Here is a 19,859-nt window from a genome sequence, read left to right as displayed (position 1 = left end):
TATTTAATGTACTGATTGTTTTTAAGATATGTTAAGGAAACTGCTTGAATGCTGTTTAAATATGCTAAAGAAATTGAGGTAGGAAGAATGTGGAAAAGAAAATGTTTACTAAGGACAAGCTGTTTGTTGGTGAATTAACCTAGCTTTTTACAAATTGCATTCTGGAATGTCACATTGTTAATTTACTGCTGTTACAAGTTTTACACTGCCTGTTTTTATGTCCTTCTTTGATGACTTAATCAACCCATTTTTCTTGTGAAACTTCCTTGTCTTGTCAATAAAAAGAAAGGCTGATTTTGAGTCAGGGCTGCTGCTCCCCTGATGGGCAGCAGTCTCTCCAGGCTTCATTGATGGTACTTTGAGTGAATTCTTTCTTTCTCTTTTTTCCATCTCAGTTACAGAGAGGAAAGTGTAACACCCCTTTCCTATTATGTGGTTGCACAGTGGCATAGATTTTCAGGACTGGCAGAATACGTGTTTGATTCTATCTCTTTATTTACCCATTCTCATAATAATCAGTTAGTTCCACAGTACACTCTGATAGCAACCATTAGGTTGTTTTTCTTTTTTTCTAAACATGCATCTCTTACACATACCTCCAAGCTATCCACCCTCAAGATTCAGAGCTGCTGCTTCCATACTTCACCGTGGAATGACAATGAGCGTCTTCATGGATGTCATGGGTTGGCAGTCCATGCCCACTTCACCACGTCCAGGGGAAGGAGGGGGAACAGCAAAGCTGCGTATGTCCAAGGACTGCACCCTTATCTCTCTCTTCCCCTTTGGATTCTGTGTGTCCCTTTATTTTATCGTGCTTTCAAATTAGAAGGATACTGGAGGCTGTAGACTGTTTTAAAATAAGGAATACTCAAGAGAGGAGAACAAAGTCATTGAATAAGTGCTACATGCCAATTTCACTTTTCTCATTTAATCCTAATGAAAAATCTGCATATTACTGTTTTTATTACCATTAGTTTATATATGAGCAGACTTAAGAAAAGTTAAGTAAATTGTATCATGTCACTTTTGCTAATAAATGGTGGAAACAGAATCCAGACCTAAAACTGTCTGATGCCATAGACTATATATTTTGCATTACATATGTTTTCCACAGCCTGCTGTTATTTCTGTTGAGTATGGTAGTGAAGAACATGGATTAAACTATGCTTTTGGAGTCAGACAAGATTTGGGTTCAAAAGCTGGCTCCATAACTTTCCAGTCATGTGAGTTTAGCCTAAATTTTCTCATCTGTGCAATGAGGATAATAACAATATCTACCCATGGAGTAACTGTGTAGAGTAATCAAATAATGTACCTAAAATCATGGCACTGTGTGTCACCTAATAATCACGATAACTGAATGAGTCTACTTGGAACAGCATATGCTAAGGTAAGGCACCGTTATTTAACTTTCATTGCCAAAGGCACTCATTCTGAGATTTTTTAAAAAGCTCTTTTCTAATCCTCTCTCTGTTCAAAAGGTCTTACTTTCCCTGTAGATGTTTCTGTCTTTCCTCATAAATAACAGCCCTGCAAGGACTTTGTGCTGTTATAATATTAGCCATTCAAAATATATATATATATTTGTAGACAGCAGTGATAATTCTCCATCTCAATTTTCCACAGTGAATTTTTTTTATCCTTTTCTTTTTTAGCCTGGCCACCAAAAGCATAAAAACTCTTAGCTATAAGTGTTGATCAAATATATGTCAGATATCTTTAAAAAGTATATTTCTCTAAAATTATGGTTCTGTTTGAATGCCAAGGCATGAGAAGAACTCGATTTTTAATCAGGAATGTGTTTGGTTTTTAACCAGTCACATCTTTATTTTGTAAATATTTTGGTAAGCTTCAGTGGATTTGTATATAATTTCATCTAAATCAAGAGAGTTTCAATTACAACTTTCAAAGTTCAGCCCCAAAGATGCCTTATGTGGGTGGGAACAGAAACTCAGACATCAGTGTTTCCATGGAATATATGAAGAGTTAGGGAAGCAAGAAAGTGGCTTCCAGGTGTTTGGAAAGTGGGAGGAAAATAGATCAAAAGGCTGCCTGCAACTGTTTTACTCTGAAAAGCCAAGGGTCTACTTCAAGAAGCTCCTGAGCTCCTTTAGGTAACAAGGATGTAATGTACACACTGAACAGATCTTTTATTTGTTACCCTCGTGTTCCTAGCAGGCTGCTAGGTGAGCTGGAGGCTAGAAAGAAAAAGATGAAGGCACGGCCCCTGCCTTAGGGTTTTACACTCTAGTTGAATTTAATTGAGATGACTTATCCCTATGCTGGGCTTGCAAGAATCACTCCTCAAGAAGAGGGAGCTGACGGCACTTCCTATAAAGCCAAGTGCAATTAGATTCTTGGATGATGTAGTGCGGGCATGAGAAACAAAATAGCAGATTCGTTCATATGGGTTTGAAGTCAGGAGACCTGGACTTGTAGTCCCAGTTTGTCCCTGACTTTGTAGGTCATCTAATTCAATCATTTCATTTATTCTAACTTTTGATTCTATGTTGGTAAAGTCTGGATTAAATAATTCTTAACTATCTTTCAGAAAAATATTTCTACAATTCTAAATGGAGATTGTATAAGTCAAGACAACAAAACTTTCTACAGGAACCACCAAGTACTGTGTCCCCTGGTATGGAAGACTGAGTGGTGAGTGAGCTGTGGATCCTGTGGACAAGGGCTTACTTTCTATGGGCGAAACTAGATGTGCACCCAACGTAGATCTGTAACTATATAAGAAAATAGGCTGATGCGCCAAAAGAGGTCCAAAAAAGGTACAATAAGAGTGCTTAGATATATTCATTGACTTTATATATTTTACCTCCTAAGGCATTAGAAAAAGTCAGAAGACCTCTCAGACCAGACTGATAACTTCCTCTTTCTGACCTGAACCTCTATTTGTTATTATTTTATTCTATGTTATTTTATATACAGGTACCTCTCATACACACCCAAACTCATATAGGCAAATACATAAATCTCATTGTACATCACAGACCAGACCTGCTTAAATAGTGTTTTTTGTTTATTTGTTTATACATATATAACCCATGTTCTAGAAGCACTAGGAGAACTGCTGCATTTGTCAGGATTCTTCAGTTGCAAGCATTGTAAACAGACTCTGGATAATATAAGTGAAAAAGGGAGTTTATTATAAGTTGCTAAGTGAGATCACAGAGATGAAGGGGAAGCTCAAGAACCAGGATAAGAAATATCAGGAAGCAGCTAGCTCCAGGAGTTTCGGTGGCAACAAAAGCCTTGTTGTAACAGTGAACCTCAGAAATAGAAAGCAAGAGTTTTCTGTATTAGTCCGTTTTGTGTTAATATACAGAAATACGTGAGACTGGGTAATTTATAAAGGAAAGAGGTTTATTTGACTTACGATTCTGAGACAGCTGCATCTGGCACAGGCCTCAGGCTGCTTCTACTCATGGTGGAAAGTGGCAGGCAGCCAGCGGGTACAAGCAGATCACATGGCAAGAGGAAGCAAGAGAGAGAGAGAGAGAGAGAGAAAGAGAGGAGGTGCCAGGGTCCTTTAAACAACCAGCTCTTGTGGGAACTAATACAAAGGGAACTCACTCACTACCCCTCCTCCCCCAGGGAGAGCATGAATCCATTCATGAGGGATCTGCCCCCATGACTCAGTCAGTTTCCAACACTGCCACATTGGGGATCAAATTTCCACATGAGTTTTGAAGGGGACAACACATCCAAACTCCATCAAGTCCCAACCATATTTTCTGACTATAGACTTCAAGATTCAAAATCCTGGGAGAGAAAATCTGATTAGCTTAGATTTGGCTTTATGCTTAACTCCTGGGAAGATGAGGGAAGTCACCTTGTTTTTTAGTACTCAGACTTTATAGGAACAATGGGAGTGGATAGGAAACTGGGAGACATAAGTGCCCCAAAGGAAAGAGAGAATGGGTGCCAAGTAGTCAGCACCAACAAACATGTATTCTAGTTAACTATTGGAAGAAAGCCTGACCTTTTCTTAAAAGAGCAATCATCTTTAAAGTCTTTCATAAAGGCTTTTTGATTAATTTCTAATTTATTTTTTATATTGACATTTTTTAATACACATGTGATTTTTTTTCAAATTATTTTTGGTGGTAAAACTGATGTTCTTGGAATATATATACCATTTTTATTCTTTTGCTGTAAGTAACCCCTGACACATCCTATGAAGCTCCAGAGAACAATTATGGTTATCCAGAAAAAGAAAATGTTGGAAAAAGCTGGTGATAGTGTCAGGGAACTTAGATTTGAATCTTCATTATTTACTAGGTGTGTAACTTTAGACAAATCATTTGACTTCTCTGAGTCTCAAATTCCTAAACCATAAAGTGGAAGTAATCTGTGACTAGTGCCCAATAAAACAACTTAGATCAGTGCCTGTCAGACAGAAAATGTTAGTTGTGTTGTTGTGATTGAATAGATTCGTTATGTAGGTCAAAGAAGATATGTGAAATATATATGCATATATGGTTTTACTTTCTAAGGCACTGGAAAAAGCCAAAAGACCTCCCAGATCAGACTGAAAACTTCTCCTCCCTGTTTTAAAATGCTTCATAAAAATCATGCATCATCATTATTTCCTATCCTTCTTAGGTTGAATTTGCCACTCAAGTCAAGAAATTTTCTCATGATTCAGAATTATTTCTGCTACAAACATTTCTGAATGATGGCACCTTTGCCTATAAATACAAGTATGTTTCCTTTCCCCTTTTCACAGCAATCCCATTCCTACCTTCTGTCAATGTCCAACACATCACCCTTCTTCTCCATGATGCTTTCCTCAGCCCCACATGTGAGTTTCCTTTTCTCGAAATTCCTGTATCATATTTGAGAGGATCCTTTATTCTGTCACCTACTCATCCATTACTTTGTGATGCTATTACTCATTACTTACTCATTGCTTCGTGAGTCTGAGTCTGGGACTTGTTTTTCTGATTAGGCAGTAAAATTTGACCAATATTTAATGTACAAGGTAAAGTGCTAGATACTTCAGAGACTTCAGGGACAAGTAAGATGGGCCCAGCCCTTGAGAAATTTGCACTCAGGTGAGAAGATGAGGATCAGCACAGTTTAAAGAAAAGAAGGCTTTATGGATGTCTTGGTCCCTTCAGGCTGCTATAAGAAAGTACCAGAGGTTGGGTGGCTTAAAACAACAGAAATCCATTTCTCACAGTTCAGGAGGCTGGTTGCAGGAGATTAGGGCGCCAACATGATCAGATTCTGGTGAGGCCCCTCTTTTGAGTTGCAGATGGCAACTTCTCGTTGTATCCTCACATGGCAGAAAGGATGAGAGAGCTCTCTGGGGGTCTCTTTTATAAGGGCACTGATCCCATCATGGGGTCTCCACCCTCAAAACCTAATTGCCTCTCATAGGCCTCACTGTTGCCAAGTGAGGGCTCACTGCCTGATATACACAGAAGCCAATACCATGGAAGTGGGCTTTGAGGAAAGAAAGAAGCTTTATTTCACAAGGCCCACCAAAGACAATTCAAATCTGACTCCTGATCCAGGGATTGTTGCAGACTTTCAGGGGTATTCAGAATCCCTGACTGGCTAACTCTGAGTCAGGCCATGTGACAGGGTGATAGTGGATTGACTAGCCCTAAGTCAGACCATATGATGTGGCGAGAGTTGATTGGGCAGTTCCAAGCCAACTACATATGTTAATGAGGAGGTGATAGGCTGGCTCCAAGGCAGGCTATATGACTAGGCAAAGGGTGATTGGCTGACAAATCAAGAACTTTAATTGGTTGGGCTGAATCCAGCCCTTGGTGGTGGATTTTTAAGTTCCTGTGCTACCCAAGGTCATCTGGAGGGTAAGGTCCTCTCTCTCTGCATGCTCAGCTTACACCCTGCAAGATAACTTTGAAATAACTTGACATAGTGAAATAAAACCAGTGTCAGCTAATTTTAGAAGATGTCACCATGTCCTAATACCATCACCTTTGAGGCTAGGATTTCAGCATATGAATTTGGTAGGGAGCGGGGACACAAACATTCAAGCCATTCCAATGAAGAAGTTAGCATTTGATAATTCCCTTTCTCATAGAAATAATGGTGAAAGTTGGAGAAGAGCCAGGCAAGCAGGAAGGGCTTTTTGATCAAATGGGTGAGTATAGGGAAAAAAAGAATACATGTGAACCACATTTTTCACTTCTTTTGAGCCTTCCATGGAACCTGGCTGGTGCTTAGTACATTTGTGGGAACTCAATAACCAGCAATTGAATTTGAAAGAAAAAGGAAGGAAGGAAGGAAGGAAGGAAGGAAGGAAGGAAGGAAGGAAGGAAGGAAGGGAGGGAGGGAAGCTGATGCGCTCCCAGTACAACCACCTACAATGCTATCAGCAGCTGTAATGAGAGGCTGTATCTTTAATAGCTCTGGGAACACCTTCATTTCTTTCAATTAGGAGCTTCAGAGGTAGGGGGAGTCAGAGCTCAGACTCCTTTAAAGTCAGCAGTAAACACAAGAAAATCAATCACAGGAAAACAAAAATGTGAATAGGGGTTATGGGTTTCATGTCTTTGTACTCAGACAGAACTATACTTGGATGATGAAATATACCCAGATCATCATTCTTATTTTTCAAAACAAGTACAACTTTCATCTGTAATTCATTTCACTAATTTACAAATTTAGCTCAATGATGTTTTGTGCTTTCTGCTATCACCTTTTGTTACTGTTGTTTACATTTTAAGCCAAACCATTAAAGCCTCTGTTCCCAGGCTCCACTAAATTTACTTTATTTTTGATGTAGAAGCTCATACTCCCCAACAGAAATCTTTACATATTTTTATCTCTGAACATACACATAGTGTTTTCCACAAGGATCTTTTCAAGTTGCTCTGGTTTCCATTGTGACCACAATATTGTACTGACCACCCACCAGTTCCTTGTTTTTCATGCATAATAAATTTTAAAACCACATGTTTCAGCCAACATTTCTGGTAGAAATTCCTACCTCTACCTCAAGGGGAGGAAATTGGGTATTCTCTTGATTTATTAATTGACCATTAGGCATGGGCATTTAAATGTACGCAGAGAAGCAAATGCTATAATGAATTCCAGGTGCTCAAAGAATAAAGTTTCCCGTAAGTAAAATAAAATTAAACAGAAAGATACCCCAGAGAAATCCCACTTAGGGAACTTTCAGAGGGCATATCTTTATTGGCCTCAAGCAGAGACAGTACAAAAATTTCTTGAGGAATTCTGGGCATTTATCAAAATACTCTCCTCACTAAACCAAGAGGATATTTCAAGGAGGAATTTAATAATGACTTGGCAATGGCATGTGTCCTGCAGGGCTTCCAATTTAATATTCATTCAGGTTTCTCAACAGTTCAAATATCAAATGTCCGTGACTTAACATGTCTATACACCTCGGAGGTATGTAAATGATATTTATCTTTGACTAGTATTCCCTCTAGACACAATCCAAGCCCTCTCTGGTCATTTTTTTTTTTTTTTTTTCATATCCTCTTTAAAATTCTTTGGATTCTGTCCTGACTTTGGTATGTTGCACAATAAGAAGGTGATGTTTTCTTTTTATCTTTTTAAAGATGACCAAAAAAAGGGTCATGTTCCAGTTGCCATTCTGATATATTTCTGATTCGTACTATTTGAATGTAGCTGCAGATTATGGGTCACTTAAAAGGTGCTGACACGGGCTTTCTCCTAGAAATTGCCTTTACAACTACAGTATTGTAAATTCCTGAAATTCTACCATTAGATCTTTATTAATTTTGTTCCCTACACATTAAACTACAAATACCCAGGGAAGGAGGTAGCTGTCACATTTCTAGTTCCTAAACTTTATTTACAACTTTTTAGTTGGCAGCAGATTTTGATGGAGTAGAGAGAAAACAGAAAGACTAGGAGGGAAACTGTACCCGAGGAAGTGGGGGAGAAGCCATATGGGAAATTTGATTAAAAAGTGGAGAGGGGGGCCAGCCCGGGCCAGCCCTGTGGCGCACTCGGGAGAGTGCGGTGCTTGGGAGTGCAGCAGCGCTCTCGCCACGGGTTCGGATCCTACATAGGGATGGCTGGTGCGCTCACTGGCTGAGCGTGGTGCGGAAGACACCAAGCCAAGGATTGCGATCTCCTTACCGGTCACAAAAAAGACAAAAAAAAAAAAAAAAAAAAAAAAAAAAAAAAAAAAAAAAAAAAGGGGGGGGTTAAAAGGACATTAGGCCTGAAGTGTCAAATTTTTAAGAGGGAACTTAATGTCACTTTCTCCCTGAAGTCTTCCCTGCGTGCCCAGTTGAAAACAAGGATGATACCTCTCTCGTATCAAACCTAGTAAGACTTGGCACCAACATCTTGCTATTCATACATACTACCTTGCATTGTGGTAGTTTTTACAAGAGTTTAGTTTCCTGTTTTGTGCACAGATATCTTTCATACTGATCTTTTTTTCCCCTACTAATTCATCGTAGGTTTGCCTAAACCTGGGGCCAGTCATTTTCTACAGTAGTTAGTTCAGGAGTGAAGAGGTGAGGAAGGAGAACACAGACTGTCTTCTTCCAGAGAGCAAATGATGCTCCCCTGCACTGTAGCCTAAGAGCACCCCGTGGAACACAGAGGCTGCTTTTGGCTATGGGAGAAGGATGCTCTAAAACGGAGAGCAGCCTAGCTTAAGCAAATAATCCACGTGAATAGAGTGTGTGTTATTTGAATAATAACAGTAATATGCATACTTGCATAGGTCAGATCTTCATCTTCACTGCAGTACAGCAATTCTGTGATGATATCATGATGTCAGGCCTTTGCTAATTTCTCTCTCTCTCTCTCTCTCTCTCTCTCTGATAGAGATGAGCCATTTGAAGCTGAGAAGTTAAATGACTTCCTTAAAGAGAGAAACCTCCCATGAGTGCTGAGAATACTATCTCCAGAAAAGGAGAGTTGGGTCACTATACTTTAATATCATAAATGCCTTACTGATCCTTTTCCACAAAAGAATGCTTACACTTCTTCCCTGTCTCATTTTGGATTTGCCATCCTTCTTATCTTCCAGATACAAACTTCGGAGCCATTTTATCTCCTCCTTCATCTGCAGAATACAATTTCTTTCAGTTCTCCTTTGGCGATGTTCAAAATATTCATTTTCACTGAAAATACCATAATGCCAGTTTCTCTACCTAGGCTATTCTAATAAACACATAAATATTTTAAATATTGAACCATTTTCTACACTACCAGAATACTCTTCTTAAAGTTTTGAATATTTCACTACCCGATTCTAACTTTCCATTGATGCATATAAAATGAAATTCACATTTTATTTAGCATGACCTTCAAAATATGGTCTCTTTATTTTCCATGTTAATAATAGATTTTCTCACTTTATACTCAGTCACCCAGGGAAAGAAAAATCTTAATCTTCCCCCAAACATGCCTGTGCTCTTCTATTTCTGTGCTTCTGCTCACTCCTTTCTCAACATAGTATTGATATCTAAAGTTTATTGAGCTTGATCAATTCCACTGGTTCTGTTTTAAGCAATGTATATACATTAACTCACTTATTCATCACAACAACCCACCCCATGAGATGAGTATTTGTCCTTTTCTTCTCATTTTATAGTCGATACACAGAGGTTTAGTAACCTTCCAGAGTTATAAAGCAAGTGGAAGCACAATGTGAATCTGTGTTTATCTGACTTTATGTATTTTAATTGATTATGCATATTCATGGGCTACAGTGCTGACCATAACCACCTTTGTCCAAGATGTGATGGTCAGATCAATACTCTCAGTATGCCCATTACCACTAATTGCCATTATTCCCTGTGTCTCCACCCAACTTCCTCTCCCTCCACCCCTCCACCCTAGGTCTGATCTCTCCCTCTGCCAGTCCAAAGCACTATCTGACTTTAAAGCAGCACCCTTCCTCTTTTTTCCTCATTGTTTGAAAATTTTACCAATTTTCATGTTTCATCTCAAATGCAAATATTTTGTTCCCCTTGTATCCTTTGTGTTGTCTTGTATTCAATTTGCTAATGTGTTAGGGATTTTTGCAACTATGCTTTGAGTAATATCAGTCTGTAGTTTTCTTGTCTTGTCATTTTTTTTTTCTTTTCTGATTTGTGTAAGGGTAATATTGGCCACATAAAATGAGTTGAAAAGCATTCCCTTTTTCTCTATTTTCTGATAGAATCTGTGTATGATCAATATTATTTCTTCTTTAGTGTTTGATAGAATTTATCAATCAAGACATTTGGGCCCAGAATTTTATTTATAAAAAGTATTTTAATCATGAATTAAAAATTTTAGTTGACATAGGTCTATTCAGATTTTCTGTTTTTTGAATAAAATTTTGGTAGTTTCTTTTAAGAAATTTGCTCGTTTGATCTAAGTTATTAAATTTATTGGCATTGGGTTTTTCATAATATTCTCATTTTATCCTTTTGATATCTGTAAAACCCTCTCTTTCATTCCTGATATTGGTAATTTGTGCTTTTTCTTTTTTTATTGATCAGACTAGCTAGAATTTTATCTATTTTATCAAACTTTTCAAAAAGCCATGTTATTGTTTTTCTTATTTTCTCTATTTGTATTTCATTGATTTCTACTTTCTTGTTGCATTCATCCTATTTAGATAAGATTTGATTGTAGCTTATTTGTTCAACTTCTTAAGTAGGAAGCTTATATCATTGATTCTAGGTCTTTCTTCTTTTTTAATGAAAGCATCCAATGCTATAAATTTCCCTTTAGGCACTACCTTAATTTAATTCCATAAATTTTGATATATCATGTGCTCATTATATTCATCTCAAAGTATTTTCTAATTCTTCTTTTGATTTTTTCTTTGGCTAATAGGTTGTTTACTAGTGCATTATTTAATTTCCAAATATTTGGGAGAATTTCCAGATATGTTTCTGTTTTGAAATAAAGTTTAATTTTGTTGTTAGAGAACACATTTCGTATAATTTCAAACCTTTCAAATTTTAAGAATTGTTGGGCCTGTGATCTATTTTGGTAAATACTCCATGCCGGCTTGAAAAAATTGTGTTTTATGTTGTGTGGTGTCTTCTATATGTGTCAATTAGTTGGTTGATAGTGTTCTTCAAGTATTCTACATTCTTCATGATTTCCTGTCTATTTTTTCTGAGAAATACTGAGAGAGAAGTATGAAGTCTTCTACTATGGTTTTATATATGTCTGTTTCACCTTTTGGTTCTGCCAGTTTGGGGAGCTCTGTTGTTAAGTGTGTATATATTTATAATTGTTGTATCTTCTTGTATTGAGCCTTTTTTTCTTTCTTTTTTTTTTTTTTTTTGTCTTTTTCGTGACCGGTAAGGGGATCGCATCCCTTGGTGTGGTGTCGCCCACACCGCGCTCAGCCAGTGAGCGCACCGGCCAGTCCTATATAGGATCCGAACCCGCGGCGGGAGCATCGCTGCGCTCCCAGCGCCACACTCTCCCGAGTGCGCCACGGGGTGTGCCCGTATTGAGCCTTTTAACTTTATGAAACATTTCAAGTTTTCTGTTGTTATATTCCTTGGCTAGAAGCTTATTTTGTTTTACATTAATGTAACAAATCTAGCTTTCTTATGCTTACTATCTGAATGTACATTGGTTTGTTTTTTTTTTTTCAAATGATTTGTGTCTTTGTATTCAACATGTGTTTCTTTTAGGCAGCACAGAGTACAGACTTGCTTTTAAATTCAGTTTGATAACCTTTGCCTCTTATTTTGTGTTTAGTCAATTTCACATTTAATAAAATTATTTATACTGTAGGCTTTAAGTCTGCCATTTTGCTGGGTTTTAAAAATTAATTTCATTTCTGTTTTGTTCCTCTACCCTTCCTTTGGTGCCTTCTTTTGTGTTAAACCAATATTTTGAAGTATGTCATTATAAATCCTGTACTGATATTTTAATAAATGCCTTAAAATTTACTAATGTTTGCTTTAAGGATTATAACATGCAACTTTAAGTTGTCAAAATCTACTTAATTAGTATAAAATTACTTCCAGTTGAATACAGAAAAGTTGCAATTGTATCTATCCCTTCATTCTTTGCATTGTTTTAATCTGTACACATTATAATTACATCGATATAGTACTATAAATTTTGCTTTAAATATGCATATATTTTTAAAGAAGATAATTGAAAAGAAAATTTCTGTATATATTTATAGTAACTCACATGTCATGTATTTATTTTTTCTGGTGCTTTTTATTCCTTCTTGCAAATCTTAATTACCATCTGGTGCAATTTTGCTTCTTCTGAAGAATTTTCTATTACATCTTAAATAATGTAGTTCTGCTAGCACTTACTCTCTTAATTATCTTAATCTAAATATGTCTTTATTTTAGCTTTAGTTTTGAAGAATAGCTTTTCTGACAATAGATATCTTTTTTTTTTTTTTTTTTTTTGTCTTTTGTCTTTTTCCGTGTCCGGCAACGGATCGCAACCCTCAGTGTTGCCCCCGTACCGGACCGGGGACCGGCAACGGGATCGCAACCCTCGGTGTTGCTCCCGCGCCTCGCTCAGCCAGTGAGCGGGAACCGGTCTGTATGTGGGATCCGAACCCTCGGGCAGGAGCGCCGCCGCGCTTCCCAAGCGGCGCACTATCCAGTGCGCCACCGGGCCGGCCCGACAATAGATATCTTGAATAATAGGTTTTTTCTTTCAGCAGTTTGAATATGCAATCCCAATATCTTCTGGCCTTTGTTGTTTCTAAAAAAAGGTTTAACATTAACCATACTGTTATTTCTCTTCATGTAATATGTCATTTTTTTCTTGTTGCTTTCTAATTTTTTGTTTATTTATGCTTTCATTAGTTTGAATATGATGTGCCTAAGTATGATTTTCTCTGTTTTTCTTATACTTGGGTTTTGCAGCTTCTTGGATTTATAAATTTACGCTTTTCAACAAACTTACAAAGTTCTAGCCATTATTTCTTAAATATTTTCTCTGTCCATTTCTTTCAGTATTCTCCTTCCAGGACTCTAATTACATGTGTGCTGCCTCACTTGATATTGTCACAAAACTTTTTCATTTTCTTTAATCTTTTCTTTCTCTTTGTTTATCAGATGGGATAACTTTTATTGTTTTATCTTCAGGTACACTAAATTTTGGGGAGCCATCTAAAATCTGCAATTGAGTTTAACATCAGTTTCTTACTTTGGTTATTGTACTTTTTAGATCTAGAATTTTCAGGGTTTTTTATAGTTTTAATTTCTTTGTTGGTAGTATGATGTATTTACTTATTAATGTTATGTTTTTCTTTAATTATCTCAACAATTTTTAATTTTTAAATAAATTAATAGTAATAATTTGAAGTTTATATCTGTTATATCCACTTTTGGACCCACTTCAAATTAGTTTTTATTGACAGCTTTTATCCCTGATTTTTTATACAACTGGTTTTTTGTTTTTGTCTTTTTATATAACTAATAAAATTGGTTGAAAATTGGACATTCTAGCCACTCTGGATTATGTTTTACTCTTCTGAGGATTGTTGCTTTTTTGTCTGGTAGTCTATAACTTGCCTGAACACACTGTGAAATCTGTTTCCATGTGATACAAGGTAACTGATGTCTCTGCTCAGTTTTTTGGCTTTCAGTTGCTGGGATTTTATTTTAGCTGGCATTCTGCAAGTCTCCATAGCTTAAGAGAAAAATATCACATTGCCAAAGGGGTGTGTATGTGTGCATGTGTGTATGTGTATACATGCACAAGCACAAGTGTTTTAATTTTGCTTCATAAAAATTGACAGTTGGAGTACTGTCTTGCGCTGAGAGTTGCTCCACCACACTTCCAGGCCAATGTATTATTTCTGGCAAAGATGCCATATCTTCACATTTTCTCATTCAGTCTTTCCTCTCCTTCCTGAACATGATGCCAGTGGAGTTCAGGTGCTTCAGAGACCATCCAGTTTACCCAGTTTCGTTCTTCCAAACAATAGGTGTTTGGTTTTGACTTTGGAAGTTTCTACTTATAAGAATTTTGTGTTTTTTCAACTCTCCCTGAAGTCTTCTCTTTGTGTGGCTTGGATTATATCATATTTGGGGGCCCTTTATTTATTACAGTTCAACATTTTAAGTGTTTCCTACTGTCATAAAAGATGGAGGGGTTGTTTTCCTGACATCTTAAAGACAGAAATTTGACAACAATTTAAATCACATGGAAGAGATTCAAATGATAACAAACATTTGCCCAGAACTTTGCAAGTTTTAAGTCATTGCCCCATCTATTATATAATATGATCTACACAATAGGTGGAATACCTGTTGCTATAGTTCCAATTTTGCCAAAATTAAGCTAATTTAGTTCAAAGTCTCTTAGATAGCAGTTATATTGAAACAATACTGCAGCATCCTTGAAACAATACTGCTTTAATGTCTCAAGGGACCATGACAAACTCCAATAACCTTAGCTTCTCTGGAACTATGGTAAGGGTCCATATTCATTTTGACTCTAAAATGAATGTTTCTTTCACTTATATTATACTTCAATAGCTATAATATTGTAGGACTCATAGAGATTATGTCAAAAATATTAGTTTTAGAAATATAACAATTCTATCCGAAAGTCAAATTTTGAAAATATATTCTTATATTTTAAAATTAGATTAAACTCAAACAACATGTATTTACATATAATTACAAAGCTCATAACTCACATTTGTATTCATATAATATATAGTTAATCAATTTAAACAAAAATTTTAGCTTATCATATTTGGCATATGAACAATAAAGAAAATATATAATGTAAATAAATATTAGCTTCATTATGTAGACAGTGAAATGTAGTTAAACAGGAAAAATGTATGGTGTGACTATATTAATAAATTATCTATAATGTTAGGCAGAAATTCAGGGATAAGTTTGGTTTGATGGAAAGAAGTTTACCTCTTTAGAAAGAAATATAGATGCATAAAAAAATAAATAGGAAATTTATGCAAACCTCATAGACAATTCTTTATTTTAATGACAAGCACTAGTGATTGTTTTGAAGACAAAAGACTATGACAAAAATTGTTTGGGCTACTTTTGTTGACAATAATAACTACTGCAATTTGTTTTATACATACTTTGTGCCATGCTGCATAATTAGTAGGTGTTTTATGTATGTTGTTCCTTCAGTTATATCTAAAAAGGAAAGCTTATTACATTGTTCAAAATCTGATTAGTAAATTTGAATACTGGCTTTAAATATAAGTACAAACACCAAAGCTGGTCTTTATTCAGGAATTATTGTTCTACTTTCTATAAAATATCAGATAATACCATTTATTGAGTTCTGTATACCTTAGAAACTCAGCAAATGTTGATTTGCTAATAATTAAATGTAAGAAATTCCCAATTTCTTTATTAGTCTAGCTCTGAAAGTTAAAAATAAAGTACAGCATATAATTTTATGTTTCTTGCCTGGTTTTACCAGGATTCACTGAAAAGGAAAGGTCTCCTTTAAGAGACAGTAACTATTTCAAGTATGTTTGAAGAGTAAATCCAGTCATTATAGAATATGGCTTTGTACTGTGTTAACCGTGTTAGTGTAATGAGAAGAACTGAAATTCAAACAATGTCCACCAAGAAGAGAATAATAGATCTCTTGAGCTGCCCAGCAATCAGTTCATAACCAAAGGAATGGACCATGACTTGAGTACAAGAGTAAAAGTTTATTGAGTCCAGCTTATCTGGGAAAGCAAGATCTATGATTCAGGTTCACTTGGGGAAACAATAAGAAATGGTCATGTGCTTATGAACATGAACCTTATTTATTTTGGCAAAGTTTTCACTCAATGACCACATGTAAAAGTAAAACTATATCAGCTAATGGTGCAACTCCACAGGTCATAAGTGGTATTTGGCACTTAAAAAGTAGCTATATTAAATTTAACAAATCATATGTGGATGCTGATAAGGTAAAACTAAAAATTGGTTTGTGGCATAGTAGTGAGTTCTTTGATACCAATTGTAATTTTTACAATGGGTGATGAGAAACTGACTATAAAATTTATTAATATGATACAGAAATAATTAAGAAAAAATTAGCAAGGGTACTGCTTAATACACCGATTAAAAACTCCTTTTTAATGAAATTTGTTTTTAAAAATATTTTGTTGGTTGAATCTGTTTGGATTCTAGGCATAGTTGCCTATGCCCGAATGCACCAGCATTTTCCATGTCAAAATATTTTTTTTTTCTGAAACTAACTATTAGCAGCTGCCTGTGTGAGAATAGAGGGAGGATTGTTTTCCCTTCACTTAAAGATTAATGATATTTTATAGCTTCAAAAGAAGTTTTCAATTCAGGCTTTCATGGCAGGCACCTCCTTCTTGTCTCCTTTAATTTTATTGCCACTTCTTAAACATAAGAAACATAATTATTCATTCTGTGGCATATTAAAATAGTCTACAAAGCAAAAATTTATAATGGAAATAAGATTTTGCTTACTGTTAACTCTGCAGAATTCCACTTTTCTCTCTCTCATTTACCAGGTAGCATTGTAGTCATTCCAATATTTTTGTTGTTGTTGTTTTTGCTCAAATATTTAATGCTGGCTAAAGGAGATACAAAAAAAGGGTAGGGAGGGTAGGTTCATTTGTTCTATTTTCCTTCAGATTTGTGTGATTTTGGGTTCTCCAAAAAAGTTGTAACAAGATTTCAGTGACATAAATTAAATTCTGAAACTGTAAAATTATTATCCACATCTACAATTTTCTGACCTGTTATCAGAGGTGGAACTAGATAGCCTAAGAGTCATAAATCTATATCGGAAATAAGCATGGTCTCCAACAGGCATGTCCTGTTTCTGGTTATCCCCTTTCACTACACTTCGAAAGCTTTAGGCTAAGTGGCCACTTTCCACCTTGCTTATGATTCTAGCAGGACACCTTCCAAACTCTGATAATTAAACTTTTTAAAATGTAGGTAACACAACCTCAAAAAAGAATGACATTTTGGTACAATCTACAGCACGGATGAACCTTTAAGACATTATGCTAAGTAAAATAAGCCAGACACAAAAGGACAAATATTGTGTGATTCCACTCACATGAGGTACTTGGAATAGACAAATTCACGTAGACAGAAGGAATAAAGTCTCCAAGGAGCTGGGGGAGGGGAAAGTGGGGAGTTATTGTTTACGGGTACAGAGTTTCAGTTTGGGATGATGAAAAAGTTCTGGAAATAGTGGTGATGGCTGATAACAATGTTAATGTACTTAATGCCACTGAATTGTACACTTAAAAAGGGTTAAATGGTAAATTTATCTACATTTTACTACAATAAAAAAGTTAATAAAGCCTCAATATGCCATTTTAACTATAAATTGAGAAGGCATTTTTGAATAAAATAAATAAGAAATTTCCAAAAACTTACATGTAACAGAAATGGCAAGTATGCATATAGCACTTTAGAGAAGTCACAAGAACAAGAGTCTTGAAATTTCTTGTCAATCAAAAACAGGGCCAGTTTATACAAAACTAAGAAAAGGTAGTTTCTGATGATGCTATCCTGCACAAAATTACTGTGCCTTAAGTGTTTCAGTTCAGGTACACTGAATATCCAGTTTACCTGGCTTGTATGTTTGCACCGTAAATATGGAAACACCAGGCTATCACAAGATGATCTGCTCCTTAGTAATCACACCACAACTCCAGAGTCCAAGATCTGTGTCCTTACTCCATTGTGGGTCAGCCAAACTATGAAAATTTGAGATGGCTAAACCCATTACATCACAATTCAGGTAATGCTGGCTACAAACTATTTCCAGGATGGGAATATACAGACACTTAATAGAGTTACAGAATTCAACTTGATATGAATTAACAAGTAATTTTGGCTATTTCTTTTGTTAACGAATCTTGACTTCCTTGCTGAAGATATCACTTTTTTCCATAGAAAAACCTGTTTCTACTTCGAAACTATTAATAATAATAATAATAATAGCTCCTATCATTTTTAAGCTCCAACTGTGCCAGATATTTCACAAATATTATCTCTAAAAATAATAATTAACAAAGTTGTGCATTATTTATTCCAATTTATAGACGTGGAATCACACTCTGGCCAATCTTTGCCAAGGACACCTGATGAGTGAGTGGTAAAGCCTGTCTGTGTTTGCATCTCTGCTCCTGTGGGTCTCAAGTTGTGCTTCTTCTATTGTGTCCTGCATTCTACTGGAGCCTCAACTTCATTGCTTATTCTGCTAGATCCAGGGCCTAGAATCTCTTGATTTCTTCCTTCCTGAGACCTCTACTCCAAGGTTAAGTTCCATGGTGGCTACTGTCTGTGCACCAGTTCAAACAAATTTGACCACTCATTACTTTTTCTAACGGTTTTCATCGTTGGCCTAATAGACATGCCTTATTTTCAGTCATATTTCTTGGCTTGGGATTGTGCATTTCTGTTTTCCCAATTGTTGTGACTCTGCCAGACAATTCAAACTGACAAAATTAGCTTCTCCACAATGAGCAGAGAGAAGATATGATTAAAACCACTCTGAAAGAAAGTACAAACTCTGGCAATATTTCATACCAGTTAGCATATCAAATATTAAATGAATAATCAATAATCCAGTTGGCAGTTAAGCATGAATAAACTTTTAGAAAAAAAAGTTTGAATATTTATAGTATGTGAATCTTTGACTGAAAAATGATTTGTATAAATTTTTATGATGTCAAACCTATATTTCAAACAGTTAAAATTTTAAAATAGTCATCAGTTTGCTGAGGAAAATGTGGATTTTAAAATCTTAAGTCAACTTTTCCCTTCCTAAACTCAACAAATTTAACTATATATGAAGTCTCATACCTCTACTGAGTTTTTTCTCTAAACACTGATAGAAGAATTTTATAAACTGTACACGTTCAATGGGCCTAAAGTTTTTGTAGCATTTGTTGGTGTTTCTAGAACTATGAACAATTTACCGGTTCTGTTTTTTGTTTCCTTTATTTTTTCTGACCTAGAACTTGGCACAAGTCTTGGTTATTTCAGAATCATTTGCTAGCATTGCAATAAGATTCAGAAGGATATCATAGTTATGTCTTAAAAAATAGCATCTGAAAGGCTGGCTACCATCACCATTGACATCCCATATATTTATGTATGAACTGAGACAAGATTACAAATGCATGCTAAACAAAGAATGTGAGATCTATTATAACAATGTTAAAAAATTACACTTAATTAAAGTATACAATATAGTAAATATATTATTTATCTCAGAGCATAAGTTTAGCTCAAAATTAATAAGGATTTCACATACTTGTAAACTTAAAATGTAGCTTATTTTTAAGCACCATCTTTTAAAAACCATAAAAAATTAACTAAGCTCTAACATTTCTAACAATTGCTTAATACTCAATAAATATGCTCAATTGTATAAAGTATTCTTCAATTCTTCAAGGATCATCTTTGCCATTGAATGCACCATTGAACACTTGTTTTTCACATCCCTTTAACATTGGTTATGTCCCTCTTCAAAGAAAACTATCTTCAATGACACTTGGAGACATCTGTGATGGAGTTTGAATGTGTTGTCCCCTCCAAAACTCATGTGGAAATTTGATCTCCAATGTGGCAGTGTTGGAAACTGATTGAGTCATGGGGGCGGATCCCTCATGAATGGATTAATGCCCTCCCTGGGGGAGGAGGGGTAGTGAGTGAGTTCTCGCTCTATTAGTTCCCATGAGAGCTGATTGTTTAAAGGACCCTGGCACCACCTTCTCTCTCTCTAGCTTCCTCTCTCTTGCTTCCTGTCGCCATGTGATCTGCTTGTACCTGCTGGCTGCCAGCCACTTTCCGCCATGAGTAGAAGCAGCCTGAGGCCCAGATGCAGATGTCCCAGAATTATAATCCAAATAAACCTCTCTTCTTTATAAA

This window comes from Galeopterus variegatus, unplaced genomic scaffold, assembly GCF_000696425.1.
Source record: "Galeopterus variegatus unplaced genomic scaffold, G_variegatus-3.0.2 Scaffold230, whole genome shotgun sequence".
Taxonomy (NCBI): Eukaryota; Metazoa; Chordata; class Mammalia; order Dermoptera; family Cynocephalidae; genus Galeopterus; species Galeopterus variegatus.
The sequence above is the reverse complement of the archived record's forward strand: the minus strand, read 5'-3'. Positions refer to the sequence as shown.